Here is a 26,437-nt window from a genome sequence, read left to right as displayed (position 1 = left end):
GACAAAAAATATATCTTCCAGAAAGACCTTATTTGAAGAGCTGGAGAATCTGCCACTTTCCTCAGTAGTTATTTCAATCATTAATCATCCTATTGTTATAAAATTGTGCCATATTTCTAATTTGAATTCATCTGGCTTCAGCTGCCAGCCATTGGTCCTTGTTTTGCTTTTTTTGCCAGATTAAACAGCCCTTTAGTACCCAGTATTGTCTCCCCATGAAGATGCTTGCACATTGTAATCAAGTCACCTCTTAGTCTTTTTGAAAAGCTAAGCAGACTGAGCTCTTTAAGTCTCACTGTAAGGCATCTTATCCTGCCCTCAAATAATTTTGTGGCTCTTTTCTGCATCTTCTCTAATTTTTCAACACACTTTTCAAAATATGGACTCCAGAACTGGATGCTGTATTCTAGTATTGAACTCAACAATGCTGTTCACAGAGGTAAAATCACCTCCTTACTCCTACTTTCTACTCCCTCATTATACATCCAAGGATCACATTGGCCCTGTTTATCACAGCAGTAGACTGAGAGCTCATGTAGAGTTGTTTCTCCACCATGACCCCTAAAATCTTTTTCAGAGTCATTGTTTTCAAGGATAAGTCAGCAGGGCTTGGTTAAATTCATCCTAGGGTACTTAATTAACTAGCTACAGAAATCTTGGAAGCATTAGCAATTATCTTCAAGAGCTCATGGAGGATGGGTGAGGGCCCAGAGGACTGGGCAAGGGCTAACATAGTACTTATCTTTTAAAAAGGGGAACAAAAGGGACCCAGGGAATTATACACCAGTCATACTTACTTGGATATCTGGAAAGATAGGGGAACAAATGATTAAACAATCAATTTGTATGATCCTAGAGGGTAATAGGTATATAAAGAACATGTAGCATTGATTTGTCAAGCACAAGTCATGCCAAACCAACCTAACTTCCTTCTTTGACAGGTTTACTGGCCTAGTGGCGCTATATATATAAACAGACAAAGAGGAGCAAAATAATAATAATAATTTCTTTTTTTAGAAATCATCTCTCCCAATTAACATCATAAAGATGGTGACCATATCATAACACTTTAACTTGCATAAAAATGTAGTTAGTTTAAGATTTAAGGCTTTTGATAAGTAATAAATAATGATAGTTTAGAGCTAGAAATCCAAAATGGCAACCACAATTATTTTATGTTAGAGACATCAAAATGGAGGACTCAGACTGAATTGACCAATAGCAAACAGGAGATTGGGGTTAAATAAAGTTCAGCTAGGTATGACTACACTCACTCCAAAAGACCTGAAGGGAGGAGGTAGGAGGTAAAGTTGATTGGCTGAGCAAGTATCACCCCATGGGGAGACTCCATGTTAATTGCTGGAATTGAAGAAGCAACCAATCAGGGAAGGCCAAAAATTGTATGTAAGCAAGGAACTGGCAGGTTTTGGGTATGTAGGCATAATGCAGAGCAGAGGAGAAGATAGAGAGTAGAGCGAAGAAGAAGAAGCAACAGACTGAGCTGAATATCATAGAGAGCAAAGGAGCCTTAGATGATACAAAGGTATTTGAAAAAAAAAGAAAAGTATATGATTCCTTCCAAATTATAAGGAATGCCTGTGCATGACTGTAAATAAATTTGGATGCCTGCATTTGAATGGATTCTACCCCACCCATCCTATGATTGATTGGCTACCATTCATAGGATATTCTTGTTAGTACTTAATGTTCATTAAAGTGTAATATGGTAATGTTGCTTTATACATAGGTATAAGTGTTACATTGTAAAAGATGTTATATTATAGCATTGTATTAAGGTTTCATCCATATGTATAAGGGCATCAATGTGTACTGTATTATGTAACAATACCAATCCATGTGGGACCCCACTTAAAAAAAAATAATTCCCCATAGATAATTATTTTGAGTCCTGTAAGTTAGCAATTTTTAATCCATTTAATATGCTCTTTATTGATATTGTATAGTGCTAATGTTTATTTCAGAATAGCATATGCAGTACTAAGCCAAATGCTTTACAAAAGTCAAACTATATTTTATCTACACATTTACCTCTTTCAACCAAACTTATGATCTCATCAAAGAATGAAATCAGGGTTGTATGACAAGACCCATTTTCCATAAAACCACATTGACTGGTAGTAGTTCATTTTCAACCTTTAATTCTTTATTTATTCAATAATCTATCAGTTTTTCCATTATTTTTCCCTGGGAATGTTGTCCCATAATTACCCGGGTTATCGCTCATGCCCTTTTTGAATATATAAAATGTAATCTGGAGCCAAGCAAAAAACTTTAAATGTTTGTGGTTTCTATGTTTTAACATGGGTTCACTTGACTTTAAAAACTCAAAACAAGCCTTTTAATCCACCCCCAAAAAACGGGGCGGGGTGGGGGAAGGAGACAGTGATGACTACAAGGTTTTCATGAAACTCATTGAGCCAAAGTTGCAGTTTAGTCCCACTAATTCCTATTAGTGGTAGGAAAGGGAAGATTTTAAGGAATTATTGAGCAAATTTTAAGCAAATATTGTAGATTATTGACAGTAAGTGAATTCAAAATTCAAAGTGAAAGTATTTACTCTCAGAAATCTGAATATGAGAGTTACAGACTTCCAATCACAGAAGTGAAACATACCATATGACTTATATGTCCAGTCAAAAAGAGTATGAATTTCTCTTCATTCTTCATTTCTCGTGAGAATTCACTATTCAATTTGTGAAAAATCTACAGACCAGAAATTATTCACATAAATTGAAGAATAAAAAAAGATCCTTTATGATTTTTATAGAAAACTGTATTCCATTCTCCAGAGACGTTGTGATTGATTCATAGGTAGGGCTCTTCATTTTCAGGGTTTTTTTGGGTTTTTTTTTATTTAATTTTTCCCAGGAATTTATCAGTGTTTATCATCAGAACAACAATAACAGGTGAAAATCAGTGCAAAAAACTATAAATAACTTTTTGGAGTAAATATCAGGGTTTATTTTGGTGGATGGAAAGACGGGGAAAAATGCTTTGAATTCCATTCATCAGTGTGGTTTGCTGCAGAATTAAAACAGAATGTAATACATATTCCTCATGTAATGTATTGTATTTTCCTAATAAAACAAGTTATTTTTCATATATTTGAATGATACAAAAGTAGGGTGAAAATCCTAAAAAAATGAATACTACTTTGTGAAACCTGGGAATTTTCTGGTAAAAGTTGGTTTTAACTGGAAACAAAGGGGCTTATTCATAGGTTAAAGTTTGTGTAGCACATAAGAGGTAAATGGTACATAAGCGATAAATATAATTGGGCTTACTGATTCTAGATTTCAGGTGGTGGAAAATGCTAAAGTGAGCTGAGGGGAGATAATCTTGTGAACCTAGAGAAAGCACATGGTGCTTCGATACGTGAAAATTCAGTTACATGAATTGGAAGATTATGGATAATACTTCACAATATTGTTCCTAATTTATTATGTTCTGTAAAGCAATTAGAAGATAAAAGAGAGAAGATATAATTTGATGTCACTCTTGTTGGACTTTTACCATCAACGTCAATGAGAGAGAGAGCAGGTTCACAATTTAAAACATAATTACTAGTTGAACATTCAAAAGGAAAAGCCAATTGCCTAAGGTTCCCTACTGGAGTTTGAGGATGATAACCTTTTTTGATTTGTTTCAGACTTTCCTACAGATTGTACTCAAAAGTTGAAGGCAGAATGTCTCTGCAATTGATAAAGCATATTGTATCTCAACAAATAACCAAAATAAATTCAACTCCTCTAACCAGAAACAAAAGTTATGAAGATTCTGTTGGTGGACTTGCAATATATTTGAAAAGCACAACATACATATTCTTTAAGTAGAAAAGAGAAATATGTGTTCAAAACAAAAGGATATACACCTTTATGTTTCCAGATCTGTGATGACCAAGAAAAAATTGTAAAAAGTAGTGTATTTAGCTGAGAAAGTTATTTCACTTTTCATAGATTGGTTTGGAAACAACAATTCTGTTCCCTGCAAAATTTAGGATCCCTTCCTTTGATAAAATTGTTGTGATATTAGAAGATCCAGATGAAGCCAAGTCTTTATTATAAGAACATAATAGATACAAATAATTTGGAAGACACAGAAAATGGTTAGGAAGATAAGAGGTAGTATGGAGTGATGGACTAAACTCTCATGATTGAGAAGTGCAGAGCAGATAAGCATCCAAGTTTTCAAATTCTTTTCCAAAGCCTTTATTTTTCCATTCTTAGGTGGCACCTCTGCATTCCAGTTTACACAAGGGCATTAAAATCCTATGGGAACTTGTAAAGTGAAAGCTTTATTAAGTCGAGTGTACAGGCTCTTTAGAACAGCTTCTATTTCTCTCTAAATAAAATTGAGACCAATAGGATGAATAAACTTATCTCCAATAAGGAGTCACTGAGTATGGGGATTTTTTGACACTTTTTTTTTTCTGGTCACAAATATATACATTTAAAAAAGAAATGTTTCTATCCCCCACTAAGCCACCTATGTAGCTTTGTGAATGCTGACTTCCAGAAATGTAAGTAGGGATGCCACCCACAGCTAATGAGCTCCTTGGATAGATGTTTCCAGGAGCAGGATTCTCAAATGATAGGGGAACATTTGTTTTGCCAGTGTGATCCAATCCTGTAGGCATGGTCTGAGCACACCTAAGACCTGATACTTGTCAGAGCCCATAGCAGGAGCGTCAGATGAAGGCAGCAGATAGCTAGGGAAGCAGCACAGCCCCCATACAAAAGAGAGCCAGGGGCGAACAGGTTGGAATTTTTTTTTACTAAACTTTTTTATTTGGGGGAGAGGGTGGCCTGGGCACTCAGTTGATCCCAAGTTCAAAAGCCTGCTAACCTTTATTATATTCACTGCCTTGCCTTCATTATATTCTGCCTTTATTATATTCAACAGTAATATAAGGAACCTACAGGCCTGTACCCTGTAAGACATTAGCTTCAGCAGTTAGCATAAGGCGTGAGGCCTGTGAACTTCAGCACAGATAAATGGCCCAACAATAACCCCCACGTTTTGGGGAAATGAGAATAGTGTGTGTAAGGGGGGATTTTGTCTGACTTTACCATGAAGACACCAGCCAACCACAGGAACATGAGCTAACATCCGCAGATATCTGATCACAAGAGTGCCATGGCAACAAATTGATGTATCTGATAATAAGCTGAGCTCATATAGGAGAAAGGCACCCCAGCATTAGTAGGGCAAATAAAGAAGGGTTACTGAATATGCATTAGACATAGTGACGTCAGTGTAACATATTCTAAAAGTTTTATCTCAGCCAGTGTGCGGGGGAGAGAGAGAGATGTAGCTCTTGGGAGGTGCCAGAATGGTGGCCACTGGATATGAGGAGAAAGGTGATGACAATGGAGAAGATACTGGCTAACATTTCAGGTTGTTCTGCAGGGGATGGTGTGAGTATGGATGTTCAGATGTACATTCTCTGTCAACCTTATTGAGTTATAGTGTTTGTAACTTTGCTAAATGTATTAATAAACTATTGTAAACATTGAAGGGTCCCTATAGTCTGAGTGTTGCAACTGTGCACATTGTGGTTCCGAACTATACAGTAAGGTTAATAATACCGGACCTGATCTTGGGACAAGGCCTTGTCAACCCTCAAAGTGATAACTGGGAATTCTTAAGTAATCAATATAATTAATACATAATCTATAGATCAAGCTACCAGGGACTCACACCCGATGTCCCATATTCCTAGTAAGTGCCCTAACTCCTAGGCTATTGGTGATTCTGGCATTGGTTCTCTCAATCTCTACCATTAGAGTTGTTCCACTTTGTATAAATAATTAAATATTCTCAGGGACAGTGAAAGTAACTCTATAGCCCAGTGGTTAGGGCACCCACCTGCAAGTTGAGAGACATAGGTTGGACTCCTTGCTTTTAATCACCAGGCCTTTGGCCAGCCTCTCCCTGCTCCCTCCCCCCCCCTCAAAAGTCAAAACGTTTCAGTGTGGTCCAAATGGGTTTTTCCTGCTACAGAATGGGCTACTTATGCAGCTGATCTGGTTTAGGCATCTAATTACAAGAAAGGGTTCACCGCTAAGAATCTTGAGCCGAGATTGACACCTCCATCTGGCCTGTCAGCTAGGCACCTAAATACTTTGTGAATCTGGGCCCTAAGCCATACCCTTTCCCTCTGTATTTCACCCCTGGCTAGGTTAGTCAGTTCCCTGCTCAGCTTGATGGCTTCTGAGGATCCCCTCCTGAGGCACCTAAGTCTCCCACTGTATTGCGTGGGGAGCTTGGACATCAAATTCAGGGCTGAGGATTCTACTATGCAGCAGGGGTCCTAGGAGTCAGACATTTGCTCCACTGAACATTGTACCACCTAAGTACTTTTGAGGATCTGGTCCTAAGTGACTTTCCTTACATCATACAGAAAGATCTGAGCAGGGAAATGAACCCAGATCTCCTGAGTCCCAATTAGTGCACTCGTTACTAGACAATGCTTCCACTATTTTTTTTTTTTTAATATAGGAAAAGCTGCAGGAATGTCAAAATCTGTTGTGTTGTAAATGTTGACTTTAAGGACATGAGCTATATGTGGCAGTAGAAGAGCAGAAAAAGACCTCAACAGAAGCTGCAATGTGGGCATTATCATAGTTGAAGACGACACCTCTTTTCCTCAGGCAAAAGTATGTGACTTTGATGCGAGTTTAAGTGCAAGTTTAGTCCATACCGCACTCAACATTAGATAGTGCTAATCAGCTCCAGTCCTGGATGTCAGAACAGTTCCAGTGGCTCTACACACACACACACACACACACACGAAAAAACTTATAAGCACTGATACTTCATAGAGCCATTCTACCACTGGAAATGCTGCTAACTAAATTGTTCTATAAACCTGTTCATGAGTTGTAGCTCAATATACTGCAGTTTATACACAGAATAATTATTCCATATATAATAGTTAATACCATTAAAGACAGGGAGAGCCAGTTAAATAGTCTCCCACTACTTGGAATGAGAATTAAAATATGCTAGATGTAAGACCTAATAGAGGGCAATGGGATGAAGGTAGCCAAGAGCTTTTCAGTTCCTGTCACTGGGAGCCTCTGCTGGCAGAACTCCAGTGGGGAATTTATAGTTACCTCTTCAATGCCAAACCCATAAAAAGATGATACCAGCACTGAAGCCTCCACTGAGATCAGCTGCTTCTGCAGGTCCCCGCATACCATTGGAGTTAAATCTTGCCCAATGGCTATAATAGCATCTTGAATTGAGCTGACACCCAATATCTCAGCTGGACCAATGGACTCAGTACAGCTGAGGTAAGGGGGAAAGAGGCAAAGTGGCTTTGAATCTAATCAGTGACACTTTTTTCCTCGGGGGAGGGAAGACCCCTTTGTTAAGAATTAGAATCTCTCTGGGTGGTAATTTCCCCAAATTTCAAACATTTAATGTATTTACTATAAATGAAAATATGCTATCTTTTCATTCTCCCTTCCTGTAAGTAAAAGCTTCCTCTGATGTTCAAAAGTACAGGTGCACCCCAAGAGTATGGCAGCCATATTCTAAGATATCTAAGCATAAGTGAGCAATTGGCTACATTTGAAACCTCTGCCTATTAGCTGTTTTATCATTAATAGCTATAGTTAAAAAGATTGAATTAAAAATCCTCTTTGTAAGAGGTCCAATTTCATGAAACTTTTCATAGAGGCAAAAAAATTCTATGAGACATATGAATGGGGAGCAAAAAGCTTCTCTAATTTACAAGGCATTAAAATGATGGGGAGTATTAGGTTGGAAGCAAAGAGCAGGAAAAGAACATATCAATTGAATTAGACCCAGGTAACTAGGGAGGAGTGTAGGAAGGCACATATTAAACTAAAATCTGCCACTATTACCCACTTTCCTTATTACATATGTCACATAGCACTTTGATCTCCAGTTACACTGAACAGAGGGCTTCAAAGATGCAGATGTATGCTGGTCTGGTTAGTCATATAAAGCAGCACGTATCCCCATACTGTTTGGTTGCCTTATACTTAGATCATTTCTGTTACAGATGGGGGAATTAATCAAAAAGAGGTTCCTTATTTATTATTTGCATTCTCTCCTTATATTACTCTATGGAATTCTTATGAAAGACACTCAACTAACCAAATGACTAAGTCAAAAGATGCTGGGTGTCAAACTGCTTCTTAATAATTGGGAGTGCTGTGAATCACTTAAATTTAATCTGCAGCTTTACTAAATGTAATTTAAGCAGCTAGGTACAAAAATATTAGAGTGAAATAAGTGGGGGGTTGGGGAATCTTAATAAAGTGAAGAAGCTATTAAATATTTTATTAGTACAGTATAGACAAGTCACAACATATTGAGATAGCTGCTTAGGAAAGGAAAATCAATACACTATGTATGGATGCTCCATATATTGATTTATAAACTACTATGATATATGGTTTGCATGACAATGCAATATCCTTTACCAATGTACAGCACACATTTTGATTAGTATTGATCTTATCATGCATTTGCTTGGCCATGATATTTTGTTGTTGTTGCCTTTCTAATATGTCTTATTGCTTGCATGTTACCTCTTATTAAATGAAATATATGAATAAAAAAAATTAAAGCCACATCTGAAATAAAAAAAAACCCTCTGTAGAAAAAAATACTAAGAATATTGTTCCAAAAAACTTGTTTGTATATAATAAAAATATGTGATTGATTCTGGGAGTTAGAAATGTGCACTAAGTATAGAAATGTATAAATGTGCAACAGAGCTAATGACCAAAAAAAAAAAAAAAAAAACCAAACAGTATGCACACCCTCAGCTGCTAAAAGAAATGTCTGGTTATCAATGAGAGATGAGTATTACATACAGTATTTGGCTCAAAATTTGAACTTAGTCTTCACTGAACCAGCTTCAAGAGGGAAGTAGACTACTGAAAATCTGTTAAGGAATTCTGTTCTTAAAGGATTTCCAGCCCAGTTAAACAATACATAAGAGGTATGGATAGCTTCTATCTGATTCAGATAAGGATCCAGCCTGCAGGTGCTTATCCAAATTGAGCCAAACTCGTCACTAACATTAATAGCTATAGATTGGCCTCCTGCTCTCCAGTTCTGATCAACACTTTAGTATAGAGAATGTTACCATCTAATGGCTGTTTGTTGTCCTATGTTCTCTCTATTCTTATTGAACCCCAAAGCTACCAGAGCTGGTACTAGGTGGCAATTTCAGCAGAAAGGGGAGGGATTGAATAGGAATGGAGAATGAGCAAATTGTTCACCTCTAAAAGTGGTCCCCTGATGTCAGGGTTGTAGACACATTGGCAGGACAGTACTTGGTCTGAGGAGAAAAAAGCAGACTTCTTTCTGCAGGGCTATCTATCATTCTGAAACACGACTAAAGAAACAAAACTAAAAAAGCAGGTGTAGGCTTGTGATAATGCATTCAAATTTACATTTTGGCTCCAAGAGTATCTGGTACTCACAAGTTATTGTTTGTTCTCAGAACAATTTCAATTTGCTCCTAGTACATTTCAATTCAGACAAAGTGTAATTGTGTGAGTGTACTTGAAGCTCTCTAGCTGAACCCAATTCTGAAATATTTAAAAGATTATTTTTTCTCCTGTGATAAAAGTCTCCCCCATGCAGGCATGCACTAGCCCTGTGAACTATTTAAATTCCACTTGCATCCTACTCTGATAGTTTACATGGGACTTAAGTGGTCTACAGGACTTCTGCAAAGAGACAAATTTCTGTTCATGTGAACAGGAATGGGGCCTGGTGTACAAAACAAGGGAAGGACTTTCCTGAATGAAAGTCAAAGAGCTGGTGACAGCATATTAAACATGCCAACAATAATGTTGCTGACTATATCTGTTCCTTGGACTTGGACTCAGAACATGTTTGGGGAGGAGCAAGTGGCCAAGCTGAATCTATAGACTGTTGTTTCAAAACAGGAAAAGAAAAAACTTTCTTTGGCAAAAATGGTTAATTTTTCAGGAATTTCCCCCCCATTTATATTAGCTTTGCATTTTCCACACTTTTCTTTAATGCTTGGGTTCCCATAAATTGTCTGTCGCTGTTTGTTAGGCCTTGTCTACACTACCAGGTTAAGTTGACTTAAGTTACGCTACTCCAGGTAAGTGAATAACTTAGCTGAAGTCGATGTAGCTTAGGTCGACTTACTGTGGTGTCTACACTGCACTGCGTCGCCAGAAGACACTCTGTCATCAACTTACCTTACTCCTCTCATTCTGGTGGAGTACCAGAGTTGATCAGAGAGTGCTCTGCAGTTGATTTAGCGGGTTTTCATTAGACTCACTAAATCGACCCTCACTGCATCGATCACAGCAGTATTGATCCCCGTAAGTATAGACATGGCCTTAGTAATAATTAGCATTATAATATGAAATAATTGATTAAAAATCCTTTACACCTAGTGACTAGAATAATTGTTTTGTTATTCCAGTTAAGTGGCCAATCCCAAGAGGTCATGAGTATCTCCTTCTGATTTCAGGGGAAGTTGGGAGCAGCACCTCTTGTTATCATTGCTCCTAGAGTCCCACTAACATCAAGATCCTATATTTGCTAGGTGTTGTACAAACACAGAGTGACAGGCCCTGCCCAGAAAAGTTTACAATTGAAATAGATGAGAAAGTATGAGAAGAAACAGAGATAAAGGGAAGTGAGTAATCCACAGTTAGCAGAACTGAGTCCAGTCCAGTGCTGTAACTACTAGACAACAGTGCCTCTAAATCACAAGGTTTTTTTTGTTTATTACACTGTGTAGAAGACAGATGAAAATAGCTGCAACAGCACCATAATGAAGTGTTCTGTGTGTGACATTTTATTCATTTCTGTAGATTCACACTCTAACATAGCTTCTCTGACTAACAGTATGCCGTTCAAAAGGGATGCTTACAACAAATGCCATTTAATAAATCAGCTCCCAGTGGCTGCTGCACTGCGATGCACATCATACCTAGAACAATGACAGCCACTTCTGCATCGTGGTTTGATTGTATTTTTACTGCTTTACATACACAAAAGTGACTAAAATATAGACACATTGGAGCCCACAGGCTACTTTATCAATGACCATGCTTAACAAATGGGATTTTCAAAACTGAGGAGCATCTAAGTTGTATTTTATTAAAATGATCCCACTTCAAATGGACAAAAAATCGGCAAGGTGTTAAACTGTTTTCTACTGAAACAACTTAATTTCTGGGAATATCTCTTCTCTAAAAATGTTTTCCACATAGTCTATAAATTTTTGCATGAACGTGGGATCTGCATCATGAAATTTGCATTTAACTTTTTCTTTGTACATTTTTCATTAAGTATTGCATAGCCAATGACATTATGGATAAGACTCAAACTACTTCAGTAAATCATACAAAAGTACATTAAGACCTGAGTTTATAAACTACATCAATCAAGCATTTGTCACTTATATCTTAGTTTGCTTACAATGTAGCTTAGCACGCAGGACTTTGCAAGAGTAAATTGAAGTCTGTTAATTACAAGATGACACTATTTTTATTTATTTACATTTTTGCACTGGTTTCAGTGATCAATGATCTATTGGGACTAGATGGGAAACAAGTGTTTGTGCTGATGTGTTAGGTTTCCCAATGCCTCTGGTGCAATTTACTATGAGGTGTATTGCTGGGCACCCAGTCAGAAATGCACACGGCCATTCCTGAGTGGATCTGTGAACAGGTAATATTCTCACTCTGCTCTAAGTAAAGTCTGCATACACCATGTAAAGTCACACCTCTCCTTTTCTGGGGTTTGGCAATACTGGTAACTCACATAATAAGAACAGGAATTAAACCTCAATGTATACATTTTCCACAAGTCTAGTTGTTCCTAGGATTTCCTACAGGACCTCCCTGTCTCTCCTCTATGACCAGAGGGTGCTGCCCATCTCTCATATCTGGCAGCTTCACAAGGAGTCTGTGGAATGTATTCAGAAAATTTATGCAGGGCTCTAATTTATAATAGTTCCTTTCAACAGAAGAGGGCCACATCGCTATGCAGGGTCATTGAGTCTCCTGCCTTGTTACAAGCTCCATTCCTTTCTTGTTGAGAGGACTGAAAGGGAGTGGTTGCTCATTCTCCTGGAGGTGGGTCTCATGTGGCCTGGGTATTTCAGGATTTTATCTTATCTCCCTTCTGTAGATGTATGAGATCACTCAGAGATCATGAGGCAATACCTGCTGTGATGTCTCCAGTTTGTGGATTATACTCATCTCTCTGTCTAGTTCATCAAATTGGGATGGTGGAAGTGATCAGTTTACCCACTGGATTTTGAATGTAGGTTTTGGCTGCTGCTCAGCCCAGAGATGTTATTTTGATAGGCTGAAGGAACCAGTTAGAGGAAATGGCAGAGATTATACCCAGGGCTGACCAGGGGGAGGGGAGGGAAAGCCGGTACAAATTACCGGGGCCCAGCGGTCCGGAAGGGGGCTCGGGGCCCGGCTTCCCCACCTTCTCGTCGCCTTACCGGGGCCCGGCGGTCCAGAAGGGGACCTGGGGCCTGGCTTCCCCGGCTTTTCCCCCGTCTCGTTGGCCCAGTTTAGCCAGTCCGCCCTTTTTAGGGGGCCCGAACCCACTCTCGGCGGCCCTCATTATACCAGCTACTTATGCTGCAGGCTTTGCCCAAATTTTGTTACTAAAATTTTCGACTTGGGTCTTGTTGGTTCCTGAGATGATTCTGAATACCCTAGCATGCCCAAGAGAGCTTTTAGATTTGCATTTGATCAGATGGCGAGGGCGTTCTCATTTGGATTCTACCATGGATGCTAGGGAGAATGGCTGTTTTTCATATACTATAGTCACGTGACTAAGGGCTTGTCCACATGGTACAGTGATGTGCACTAGAAGGGTGTGAATTCTAAAGCACACTAATGAGTTGCACCCTAACTAGCCCATGTAGACCCTGCTGATGGACACTAATAGTTCTCTGGTGAATGTTAACTGTGTACTAAATTAACACATACTTGGGGAACTTTTATGTACTCCAGCAAGGACTTCATGGGCCGGGGTCCACAAGCACACTGGTACACTTTAGAATTCACATCCCTCCAGTGTCCATTGCCACACCTTGTAGGCAAGCCCCAAGAATATTTGTTGGGAATGGGGAGGAAGAGTATTTGCAGTTTGTCATTCACTATTCCTAATTCTACCATTTAAAAAGTGTCAGCTATCTAACAAGTCAGTAGAAACATGGGATTTTTCCACTGGTTTCAGTGATCAATGATCAGATGGGAATAGGCAGGAAACAAGTGCTTGTGCTGCTATGTTAGGTTTCCCAGTTGTCGCAGATAGTCAGAAGTAACAGTTTCCAAATGATCATATGGTAAAATTGGTTCACATACTTGAAAATAGCAAATGCATTCATAGGAACTGGATCAGTTCACAAATAATTCAACACACACACACACAAAGGGCTAAATTCATTAGATAACTTAATCACAACAATCTGATTGGTAATGAGAGCTAATTATCAGACCCATCCAAGTTATATCAACCCAAATAATTCCTTTAAATGCAAACTTTTTTTAGCATCTTGTAATTCTGTAATAACTAATCAGATTTTCTTCTCAGTGCTGCCAAAAACAAACGTCCATTCTCAGGCCAACTCAGATAGGAATCAACCTTAACAAATAAGGGCTTTACCTGCACAAGCTGACCTCATGCTGGGACAGCTAATTCCACAAGATTGGTTTGCAACTGATTGTTTCTTTGTGGGGACAGAACTTTGATTTCAAGGCCATTGATCTTCACAGGAGTTGGCTCTTTCTAGCACCATGGCAAAATGGCTCTTGTGGGAGTTATTCTCTCATGGTGTCCCCAACTGTCACTGCTCCCCAGGCCTAGTGTTGTAGTGTGGAACTTGTGTAAATTTAATGCTCATAGGACCATACCCAGGGCTGGAGTGTGGAATGATGCAGTGGAAAATAGCCATACTTCTAGCCTCACTCCCTCCTAATCCAAAGCGAAGTTTTCCCAGGATAAGGGTGTGTGGGAAGCATGCTGCTGATCTAGCACGTCCCCTCATACACTCACGCTTTGGCACCCTTCCTGTATTTAGACCTGCTACCACCATGGAAGTGGAGGGAAGTGTTTGACCCTTTATTTATATTAATCTTTGTCACTGTGGCATTATTATGGAAAATCTAGCATAGCTTTCACCGTAAACTGATGATGCAAATAAGACTGTAATTTAATGCATTAAGTGTCATTAGACCTCTGTGAAATCCAGTAAAGTATTTTTACCTGTACAGTAATAAATCTTCTGTTCTAGTGAAAAGAAACATTGTTTGCAATGAGGAAGCTTTTTCTTCCAATCTCAATATATATCTGATTTGAAGAAAACATGAATGATGAATGCAGAGTTTATTTTAGTATTTTTCCACTCTCGCATCAACTACTGAAGTGCCATACAGCTATTTTAAAAAATCAATAGAAGTAAATAATAGTACATATCTTTTTTTGAGGGGGAAGGATCAGGAGCGCCGCCAGCTTTTTTGCCGCCCTAGGCAGCGGAAGGTCCTGCCCCTGAAATGCCACCCCCAACAGAGGCGGCGGAAGGTCCCGCCCCCAAAATACCACCGACGACCAGGGCGGCCAAAGATCCTGTCACCGCGGTCGCTGCCCCCCAAATGTTAGCGCCCTAGGCGACCGCCTAGGTCGCCTAATGGGTTGCACCGGCCCTGGGAAAGATGTCAAAACATTCAGCCACTGTTGTTTTTTTAGCAATTGTTAGTAAGTGTGTGTGGGGGGATGTAGGTGGCCAAGGGCGTCCATTTGTATTAGAGACATCTAGCTTGATCCAGGTTAGCATGTAAATGTTCTTTATTTCCTTTTTTTTCTATTCTGATTAACAAACCCAGTGTTTAAACCATTAGCCATTGATCATAGTGTATATAACGCCTTTGGGGACTGCTCATACTGTATGTGCTAAAAATGTGGCCAGTGTAATTATTTTTATATCTGAAGACATTCTAGAAGGTCACATTGAAAACCCCATAGTTGAGAGGCATTTAAGCTTTGGGATTGGGTACAGCCCATTATAAATATAGGGCTCAGTCACAGCATGAATATCTGAATTGAATTGCCCATTTTGTCCTGAGTACAAGATCAAAGATTTTAGTATGAATCTATTTCAAAGTTCAAATACAAGAAACACAGTCGGGGAGTGGTGGGGAGGGGGAACATATCAGAAATATCTACACATGGTAGACACTGTAATCACAATAGGAACAATGTCCTGTGTTTCTTCACACCAGAGCTTAACTTGTGTTAGAAAAAAAATAAGGTACTACTTTTTCAGTCTTCAATCTCTGAACCTTGTCCTCAACTGATCAATTAGATGCGACTCACTTGCACAGCTGCTTTCCCTCCCTTCTGAATTACCTGGACTATAAACCTCTTTTTTTCCCTTCAAAATCCTTAATCTTTGTTCCTGGCAAAGAAATCACTGCCCTGATTTTTGTTTTTTGTTTTTTTTTGTTTTAAATTCTGTTTTCAATGACCCTTACTGTTCCGGTTACAGAGAGCACTCAGCCAACATTCCCAGTTTCCCAGATGTTCAGTCTTTTCAGCTTTTATTTTTTCCCAACTTTTCCTGTACCCTAGCACTCAATGTGCAAAAGTGCCACAGATTTCAGTTACATGTGGTGCCTTTTATCCTTCAGATGCTTTGTCTTTCTTCCTTGATATTTCCCCATTCATCCGAAGTTACACATGCCTCTTCCGCCTTTTTTCCCAAAGATCTTTTTATTCATCATATGTCCTTTGCCTACTCTTCAGCTGTCTGACTTGTGGCTTGAGCACTAACTGAGTTTCATCAATAAGGCTGTCACACTCATTATTATATCAGACCAAAGCAATCATCTCTACAGGAATTTGGGAATATTAAAGTGATTTCCATGAAGCTGAGCTGCACAATAGGCACAAAAAGTACTAATCATCTACTGAGAGAACTTAAAATACGATGTCAGTAATTCTTGGTTTTAAAAAACAATGGGATGAGTATTAAATGTATTATATACACAGCCGAGCCAGTGCTAAAGAGTATAATCACAGGTCGGGTGAACTACTGCACAAATAGAACTCCCTGGATCCCCTGATTTTAAGAATGTGGTTCACTGACTGGTAAACGGACCTCTTAAAACCAGAAATTTAACTGGGATAAATTGAGGCACCCCATTGTCGTCTCTTTGTACCATTACTGGGTAGACATTGGGGAAAGGGAAGCCACATCTGTAAAGACTTAGAGTCTATGCAGTATCTTTACAGCTGGTAAAAAGAACAACAGCTCTATATCTCATTTTAAGCCGTTGATGGGAAATCCAACAATGACTGAGATTCAGTCATCTGACTGTAACTATACTACTGTACTATGCAGATGGGAATTGTGATTTTAACTGCTAAATCTCTCCATTATCTGCAACACTAGAGTGAATTATAGCATTAATGTTTTAAAACATTTTCATTGTTTGTATTTTTCTATTTAATTATGGAAATAATCATAGAAGACAATATCAGAATGAATTATATGTACGTTGAATTTAAAATGAATAAGGAAAGATTTTAATAAGCATACAAGTGCTATTAAGTAATGAGACATTTACTTAATAGTGGAAATCCGCTGTTTGACTGAAATATGGACCCATCTATTTGCTCTGTTTGTACAGCATCTAGCAAAATAGGGTTCTGGTCCATGACTGGGATTCTTAGGTTGTTTCACAATACAAATAAATAATACAAATAATCAGTGGGACTAGTTTGCACAATTATTAGGACATTATTTATAACAGATAAAATACTGTGAACATCACTGACAAGAGTGATAAACCGTTGCTATAGTAGAAATAGAGTTGTATCACATTTCTGTAACACATTATGAAATCTAGCATTACAAGAGGACGTATGTTTGGTGAGGGCTGCCATGAATGGCCATTCTGTTAACTTAGTCTGAGGCTTGAGCAAACTTAGACTGTTTTATGTATCTGAGTAGCATCAGAAACTCTGTGGTTTTGGCACAAACACCAGAGGAAGTTGTATCAGTTTTTGGCTGAAGCTTGTACTGTTTTGCTTTGTTTGAACATAAAAGTCAAAGTGAAACTTATGGGATGTGAACTCATGCAAAGAGAAGCTAAATAAATATTGAGATGAAACTGCTGCATTTTACATAGCTCCATGTGCAGCGGTGCACATGAGCAGTAGCATAATTTTAAAGATAATGTACAGCAGTGATTTTGTTTAGAATCCATCTTGTGTTGTCCTTGTGAAAGGAGAGAGGATTCTCTGGTCTATTATTGCAGCTTTTACGTTGTCAGACTTTACATGAAATGATGGGTTAGTAAGTTACAAATCTGAGCAGAGGCTTTCACTGACATTTCCATTTATCTCTGAAGCAAAAAGTAAGACAAATTGTTTGATTTGATCATGCTTGCTTTTTTTTTGGTGTATCAAGTTCCTTACCACTTAAAGATCATCTCAGGATCTTTAAATTGATGTCCAGTGTTGCCTGATGTTCCAAGTGGATGCAGAGAAAATGGTAATTAAATGATTATTCGTATTTTAGATCATCATGATATAATTCTCTCTCTTCTCATAAACAACAGAAAATAAACCTACCCCTGAAATTGGAATTTAGCAACCATACCCAGTGGAACCACTTCCATTTACAGACGTTTAATCTCCTCTCAGGAGAGGTACAGAATGAGTGCTTCTGTTTTTACTACCAGAGTACACCACAGTGTACGGTAATCATATAACTGATTACATTTGTTTTAGGCTTATTAGCTTTTGGACTTATTCCACAGCTCCTCTATATATGAAACTCCTATTGAATGGAATTGAACTTCAATGGGAGTAATGTGAGTGGATTGGCAAGAGAATCAAGCCCTTTACAAGGTGAATAATGTAGAATACAGTGACACACGTACTTGGTTTCCCAGTTTTGTCATACATAAAAACGTAGGACATTGTAATGCTATGTTTACTTGCAGTATACTATTCAGCCATAAGATGTCTCTGTGCTGTAGAGTTTGATAGGGTGTGGTCCTTGGTGAACAAAGGAGACAAAGCTGGAACTCAAGCTCTGTGGAAGTCTTTTTGTTTGTGTCTGTAGTTTTAGCTGTTTACTGTAATATACACATCAAGAAGGGATGTGATTCCTTATATCATGGCAGTCCAGAATTTCCTTAATCTGGAAATAATTTATGTATGGGAGTGGGGACTCTGTCATTTCACAAATTGGTGCAGAGAACTGCTGAGATAAGTAGTCAAATTTGTGACCAATTCTGAAATCTTCCTTATTTTTACATATAGGGCAATATAGCCATTTATATAAGGGAGAATTCTCACTGAGCAGAATACATGAATCAAGGGCAATACTTGACATTTGGCAGAGTTTATTGAATTATTCATTGCAAATAATATTTGTTACAAAAGTAGAGCCCCCCCATACCTTTTTAAATTTTTGAAATATGTAAGCCGGTCTTGTATCAAATGAAGGCATTCATTTTGTATTTAATGAATACTTTGGGTGCAGAAGCTTCTAATGATGAGTTATTTGGAAATTACTGACTTTGATTAGTAACTGTTGTTTGTGGTGTGTAATTGATCACACAAGTAATATGTTTCTGTTCTGCATTTAAAATTAGAGATAAAGTATGATGAAAAGAAAATAAAAATAGTTAATAAATTACCAGTAAGAATTTTCAGACAAATGATAATTGTTAAAACTGGTAATTTTTTTTTAAAATTCACAAGCCGTTTACTGACTACTTGCAAACGAATAAATAATATGACCTCACAATCAACAGCAAACCACACCCATATTACTACCTGAATGCAAAACAACTAGATAGGATAGACTAGATGATCACGGTGGTCTCTTCTGACTTTATAATTTATGAATTATAAATATTTAATCAATTAAAATATACTGTCTTCTCTTATTCCTTTTTCTTTTTAATTCTACTATGATGTATTTTACAGCCCATCAAAATCAATGAGAGTTTTTTCCATTGACTTCAGTGGCCTTTGGATCAGGCCCATACTGATTTTAATTAAGTTTTATTTGTTTCAGTGATCCATTACTAATGTTGAGTCGTACCTAACTCCACAAAATGTCCCATTGAAATCAATGGAACTACTCAAACCTGAAGTAGAGTGACAGAATCTGGCTCTGCACTACTAGAAATTGGTCTGAGCTGCAAAGTTTGGATACAGATTTCCTCATTGTTCAGATCTGTAGTTTTGCTTTGGCCAATATTAGAAACATAACCTGTAAAGTTCTAACTTTGATATGAACTTCTCCAAAGTTCAGGAGTGTTTAGATCTCACTTTTTGTCTTGGATCATCTCTATTTATTGCACTGTTGGTATTAATCCTTCTGATATGTTTGTTTTTCTCATTCTGTATAAGGGACTGAAACAAGCACATTGAAAAAGTTTGTGAGTCTTGTCATTGATTTCCATGGGTTTTGTATTAAGTGTCTCCTTTACAGCCTAAAGTGGCTTTTCTTACACCTACTATTTACAAATGAATTGTACTACCAATGACACACTGCTATTTTACTTGAGCTTACATATCCATATGTATGCATTTTAGCTCTTTTTCTGTTATGGGGCAACCTCAATTTAAGAATGAATGACTCTCTTACATTAATTTGTTTACTGTATTTGACAGAGTCATACTTGTTTTAGTGCTTGGTATAGCATTGTAGGAGGATATAGTACACTAATTTCACCAAATATTGACTCCTTTCCTAGACATTACATTTTGTTTACACTCCTCAGCTATAATTGTTATATTTGAATTCCCAATCTAGTGATTATACATGCTTTATTATGTAATATGAATTTCAAGGCACTCCTCTCATAAAGTTGTTATAACTCCACTTCTCACTGCTTTTGGCTGGAAAAAAAATGGAAGGGAGGAGGCAACTGAGAAAATTGCAACATACTCCCCATCATTTCCATCTTTCCACCCTCCCATATTCAAGCAATGAACTAGGGTGATAGCAGTTCATGTGGAAAAAAATCATATTATACCACTCTTTATATTGCACAGTACACCATCCGTGGATCTAGCCACCTAGACTGAAAATATAATTTGGTCAACAAGTGCATATTTTTGCATATTTGTTATGTTATGGGGTGAGTTCTGTGTTGCATGGTAACTGGCTCCAGTAAATGAAGTAGGCGAGAACAGGTGTACCCATGTGGCCAGTTAAAAGGATGGAGTGACAACTGGCATCTATAAAGAATGAGGGAGTGAGGAGCAGGTCCCAGTGAGAGACCTGATGAATGAGTGTCGCCCGAGTGGGAGTCAGATTGTTATGTCCTAACTCAGTGTTTTCTTCTCCAAGCTAAACAAACCCAGGTTTTTTTTTTTCAATCTTTCCTTGTAGGTCATATTTTCTAGACCTTTTACCATTCTTGTTGCTCTTCTCTGGACTTTCTCCATTTTGTCCACATCTTTCCCAAATTGTTGTGCCTGGAACTGGACACAATACTCCAGTTGAGGCCTTATCAGTGCTGAGTAGAGTGGAAGACACTTCTTGTGTCTTGCTTACGACACACTCGCTAATACATCCCAGAATGATGTCCCCCCGCCTTCCCCCCTTTTTTTTGCAATAGTATTACATTGTTGACTCATATTTAGTTTGTGAACCACTATAACCACCAAATACTTTTCTGCAGTACTCCTTCCTAGGCAGTCATTTCTCATTTTGTATTTGTGCAATTGATTTTATCTTCCTAACTGAAGTATTTTACATTTGTCCTTATTGAATTTGATGCTATTCAGACCATTTCTCCAGTGTGTCAAGATCATTCTGAGTGATGAAATTGGGGGGGAGAGGAAAGGAGTCTTTTGTAGATTTTTGGCTTGCTGAGTTCCTCTTTGAAATATTATTTGCTACTTTGATTTTATTTTCTAATTTTGTCTTAGGATGGATGCCTAGGAGCCTGTAGTGAGTTTTTTATTAAAATCAATATATATATATATATATATAATTAAATCCCACATAACATCTTACTTTCTGTTCATATCTGGCCCTATGGGGGATTTCTTCTAGCCACATTTCAATTTTTCATTAAAATTTGTCAAGTCCCACCCAGTTTCCAGACATGAGTGTTAAATACAATCCAAACTATATTGCCACATTTTTAAAAAAAATAGAAGTGGGGAAAAAAGATATAGTTTGCTGGCCGTGTAACAGTCTTTGCAGAGGTCTTTCATCTGAGTGCCTATGTGCAATCACTAAACCACCTCACCACAGGTAAGAAATGAGAAATTTTCAGGCCTATTGAACACTACAAATTTTCACAGTGGATGAGAACAAAGCTATTGAGTGCAGGTGTTTCTGCAATTATGATACATTGGGAGAACTCACATTGTTCAATGGCCTTCAAACTCTCACTTCCATAGAGTAGTGTTTGGGGCTAATATTAATGTGTTGTGCAGAGATATGAAACAGAAACTCTACGTAAAACTAGCCTTTTTTTTTAGATTATCTGTACTTTAAAAAATATATATACTTTAAAAAATCAATATTATTGAGACAATTATAAAAGAGGACAAGATCGCTTAGGTATCTTCTGATATCACACACTAATGACCATGTAAATATGTGAAAAGGCTGCTGACCATTTCCCCCAGCTTCACCCCCCACAAAAAAACCTGATGTGGAATAAAGAACATAAGAACGACCATAGTGGATCAGACCAAAGAACCATCTAGCCCAGTATCGTATCTTCCAACAGTGGCCAATCCCAGGTGACCCAGTGGGAAAGAACAGAACAGGTAATCATCGAGTGATCCATCCCCTGTCGTCCATTCTCAGCTTCTGGCAAACAGAGATTAGGGACACCATCCCTGTCCATCCTGGCTAATAGCCATTGATGGACCTATCCTCCATGAACTTATCTAGTTCTTTTTTGAACCTTGTTATAGTCTTGGCCTTCACAACATCCTCTGGCAAGGAGTACCACAGGTTGACTGTGTGTTGTGTCAAAAAATACTTCCTTTTGTTTGTTTTAAACCTGCTGCATATTAATTTCATTTGGTGACTCCTAGTTCTTGTGTTATGAGAAGCAGTAAATAGCACTTCCTTATTTACTTTCTCCTCACCAGTCATGATTTTATAGACCTCTATCTTATCCCCCCTTAGTTGTCTTTTTTCAAAGCAGAAAAGTCCGAGTCTTATTAATCTCTCCTCATATGGCAGACGCTCCATGCCCCTAATAATTTTTGTTCCCTTTTTCTGAACCTTTTCCAATTCCAATATATCTTTTTTGAGTTGGGGCGACCACATCTGCACTCAGTATTCAAGATGTGGGCATACCATGGATTTATATAGAGGCAATATGATATTTTCTGTCTTATTATCTATGATTCTGTTCTCTTTTTTTACTGCCGCTGTACATTGAGTGGATGTTTTCAGAGAACTATCCACAATAACTCCAAGATCTCTTTCTTGAGTGGTAACAGCTAATTTAGACCCCATCATTTTATATGTGTACTTGGGATTATGTTTTCTAATTCATTACTTTGCATTTATCAACATTGAATTTCATCTGCCAATTTGTTGCCCAGTTACCCAGTTTTGAGAATTCTTTTTGTAGCTCTTCGTAGTCTGTCTGGGACTTAACTATTTTGAGTAGTTTTATATTATCTGCAAATTTTGCCTCCTCACTGTTCACCCCTTCTTCCAGATCATTTATGAATATGTTGAATAGGACTGGTTCCAGTACAGACCCCTGGGGGACACCACTATTTACCTCTCTCCATTCTGAAAACTGACCATTTATACCTACCCTTTGTTTCCTATCTTTTAACCAGTTACCAATCCATAAGAAGACCTTCCCTCTTATCCTATGACTGCTTATTTTGCTTAATAGCCTTTGGTGAGGGACTTTGTCAAAGGCTTTCTGAAAATTTAAATACACTATATTCACTGTATCTCCCTTGTCTACATGCTTTTTGACCCCCTCAAAGAATTATAGTAGATTGGTGAGGCATGATTTCCATTTACAAAAAACATGTTCACTCTTCCCCAAGAAATTATGTTAATCTATGTATCTGACAATTTTGTTCTTTACTATAGTTTCAACCAGTTTGCCCGGTTCTGAAGTTAGACTTACCTGCCTGTAATTGCCAGCATCACCTCTGGAGCCCTTTTCAAAATTTGTGTCACATTAGCTATCCTCTAAATGATAGATTATAGACTACAGTTAGTAGTTCTGCAATTTCACATTTGAGTTCCTTCAGAACTCTTGGGTGACTGTCTGGTCCTGGTGACTAATTACTGTTTAGTTTATCAATTTGTTCCAAAACCTTCTCTAATGATATCTCAATCTGTGATAGTTCCTCAGATTTGTCACCTAAAAAGAATGGCTCTGGGTTGGGAATCTCCCTCTCATCCTCAACTGTGAAGACTGATGCAAAGAATTCATTTAGTTTCTCTGCAATAGCCTTATCGTCCTTGAGTGCTGCTTTAGCATCTCAATCATCCTGTGGCCCCACCAATTGTTTAGCAGGCTTCCTGCTTCTGATGTGCTTAAAAAATTGCTATTACTTTTTGAGTCTTTGGCTAGCTGTTCTTCAAATTCTTTTTTTTTTTGGCCTTCTTAATTATATTTTTCCACTTCATTTGCCAAAGTTTATGGTCCTTCCTATTTTCCTCGCTAGGATTTAACTTCCACTTTTTACAATATGCTTGTTTGCCTCTCACTGCTTCTTTTACTTTGTTGTTTAGCGACAGTGGCACTTTTTGGTTCTCTTACTATGCTTTTTAACTTGAGGTATACATTTAAGCTGAGCCTCTATTATGGTGTCTTTAGAAAGTTTCCATGCTGTTTGCAGGGATTTTACTTTTGGTACTGTACCTTTTAATTTCTGTTTAACTAACCTCCTCATTTTTGTGTAGTTCACCTTTCTGAAATTAAATGCTACAGTGTTGGGCCACTGTGGGTGTTTTCCTTGCCACAGGGATGTTAAATTTAACAGGGTTGTGAGTTCAATCTTTGAAGGGGCCATTTAGGGATCTGGGGCAAAAATCTGTCTGGGGATTGGCCCTGCTTTGAGCAGGGGGTTGGACTAGATGACCTCCTGTGGTCCCTTCCAACCCTGATATTCTATTATTATTACCAGGCGGTCCAGCTATATTCAACTCTTGAAACTGAACTTGTGCTCCGCTTAGGACTAAATAAAGAATTGCCTCTTCTCTTGTGGGTTCCAGGACTAGCTGCTCCAAGAAGCAGTCATTTAAGGTGTCAAGAAACTTTATATCTGCATCTTGTCCTGAGGTGATATGTATCCAGTCAATATGGGGATAGTTGAAATCCCCCATTATTATTCAGTTTTTTATTTTAATAGCCACTCTAATATCCCTGAGCTTTCACAGTCACTATCACCATCTTCATCAGATGGTCGGTAATAGGTCCCTACTGCTATATTCTTATTATTCGAGCATGGAATTACTATCCATAGAGATTCTATGGTACTGTTTGGTTCATTTAAGATTTTGACTTCATTTGATTCTACGCTTTCTTTCACATATAGTGCCACTCCCCCTACTGCTTGACCTGTTCTTTCCTTCTGATATATTTTGTACCTTGGTATTACTGTGTCCCATTAATTATCCTCATTCCACCAAGTTTCTTTGATGCCTATTATATCAATATCCTCATTTAATACGAGGCACTGTAGTTCCATCTTATTATTTAGACTTCTAGCATTGATATATAAGCACTTTAAAAACTTGTTACTTTTTAGCTTTCTCCCATTACATGATGTAATTGAATGAGCCTTTTTTTCATTTGACTGTTTCTCATCAGATCCTACCTGTATTTTATCATCTTCCTTCTCCTCCTTACTAGGACATTTGTAGATCCTCCCCTAAGGGACGACTCTGTCCGAACCATGTGCTCCTCCGCACCTGTCGGCTTCCCCCCCCCGTACCTGTCGGCTTTCCCCTAGCCCTTTATCTTCCTAATAACTGGAGTTCCCTTCCCCAGAGAGGCATTGTCGGTGCGAGAGGATACCAGGACATCATCTGGAAAGAGGGTTACAACTATGGGATCGTTTCCCTCTGCTCCAATTGGATGTTCTCCTTCCTTGAGACTTTCATCCTCCTCAACAGCACAGAGGCTGTCAGACCAAGGGTGGGACTGTTCTACTGTATCCCGGAAAGTCTCATCTATGTACCTCTCTGTCTCCCTTAGCTCCTCCAGCTCAGCCACCCTTGTCTCCAAAGCCCGTACATGGTCTCAGAGGGCCAGGAGCTCCTTGCACCGAATGCACACATACTCCATACGCCCACAGGGCAGGTAATCATACATGTTGCATTGGGCGCAATAAACTGGATAGCCCCCACTCTGTGGCTGGACTTCTGCCTGCATTCTCTTTTTACTCCTGCAGTTAGTTCCTTTGTTGAGATTTAGTTTTTATCTGGGAGTGGTTTTTGCCTTAAGTTTAAAGAAGTTTCAGGAATGGTATGTGTATCTACCCCCGCCCCCCTTCACACTCCCCTCTTTAAACTCCCTCGCAAAACTCCTGTTAGCCACTCCTATTCACTAGCTAAAGGTATTCTCCATTACTACATTTCAATTGGAGAAACTCCGTCAGTATAAATAAATGCATAGCTAACACATTTTGAGTATATTTACTATTACTGTACATTCAGCTAAACTGCCTGAGATACTATAAAATATATCAAGGGCTGTGATGGTGGTTGTGTCTATGATACACTCATGTGAAGGTATTCCTGTGTGATTATTAGCAATGTTTTAGGGAGGAGGAAGGATTATAATTTGAGCGGTAGTGTAAACATGTGAGCATAGGTCAAATTTGGAGATGGAATGGTGATAGTCAAAGCAAAGCCGCTAAGTCAGTAAGAATAAACTTCAGCGTGAAACTAAAATTAGTCAAATGTTGAATATTCCTTGTTGAGATCTTTCAAAATTAAGCATTCAACTAATATTCATGTAGCTTTCAGTATAAGAGGAGAGCAAATGAGTGATTTTAAAGCAAACTCTGAGGCCTTAAGGCCAGATTTTGGTCCCCCTTTTCACATTGAATAACACCTTCCTCTATAAGTAGTCCCACTGAAGTCAAGATGCTATTCACTATGAGTAATGAGATCAGAATCTGGCCTTAAGTGAATGCTTTCATACGTGAATTTTCATTCAATCAGAGTGTGAGGGTTTAAAAAAAAATCACTCTTCATTCCAACTGAGCTATAAGTGAAGATTTCATTCAGTTGAATGCTAGTTGTGACCTCCATTTGGTCCAGTGTTTGTTTGTTCAGATTTCACTTTAAAAATATCCTCCACACCGATGTGTGCCCATTTAAAGTCCTGCATGCCCTTGACTAACATTTAAAAACACAATGTTG

The 26,437-nt window shown here is 38.3% G+C and overlaps 1 long non-coding RNA gene across 2 annotated transcripts in view; it reads left to right on the top strand.

Moving 5' to 3' along the window:
- The first annotated feature begins 1,444 nt into the window (after nucleotides 1-1,444).
- LOC135982039 (uncharacterized) overlaps nucleotides 1,445-26,437 on the top strand; it is a 44,176-nt gene continuing 19,183 nt past the window's right edge. For both annotated transcript variants that reach the window (XR_010599238.1, XR_010599239.1), the window contains exon 1: nucleotides 1,445-1,543. This is a non-coding gene — a long non-coding RNA (uncharacterized LOC135982039). The remainder of the gene's footprint in view (nucleotides 1,544-26,437) is intronic.

This window comes from Chrysemys picta, chromosome 3 (assembly GCF_011386835.1).
Source record: "Chrysemys picta bellii isolate R12L10 chromosome 3, ASM1138683v2, whole genome shotgun sequence".
NCBI lineage: Eukaryota > Metazoa > Chordata > Testudines > Emydidae > Chrysemys > Chrysemys picta.
Note: the sequence above shows the minus strand (reverse complement) of the source record. Positions and strands in the feature narration are given on the sequence as shown.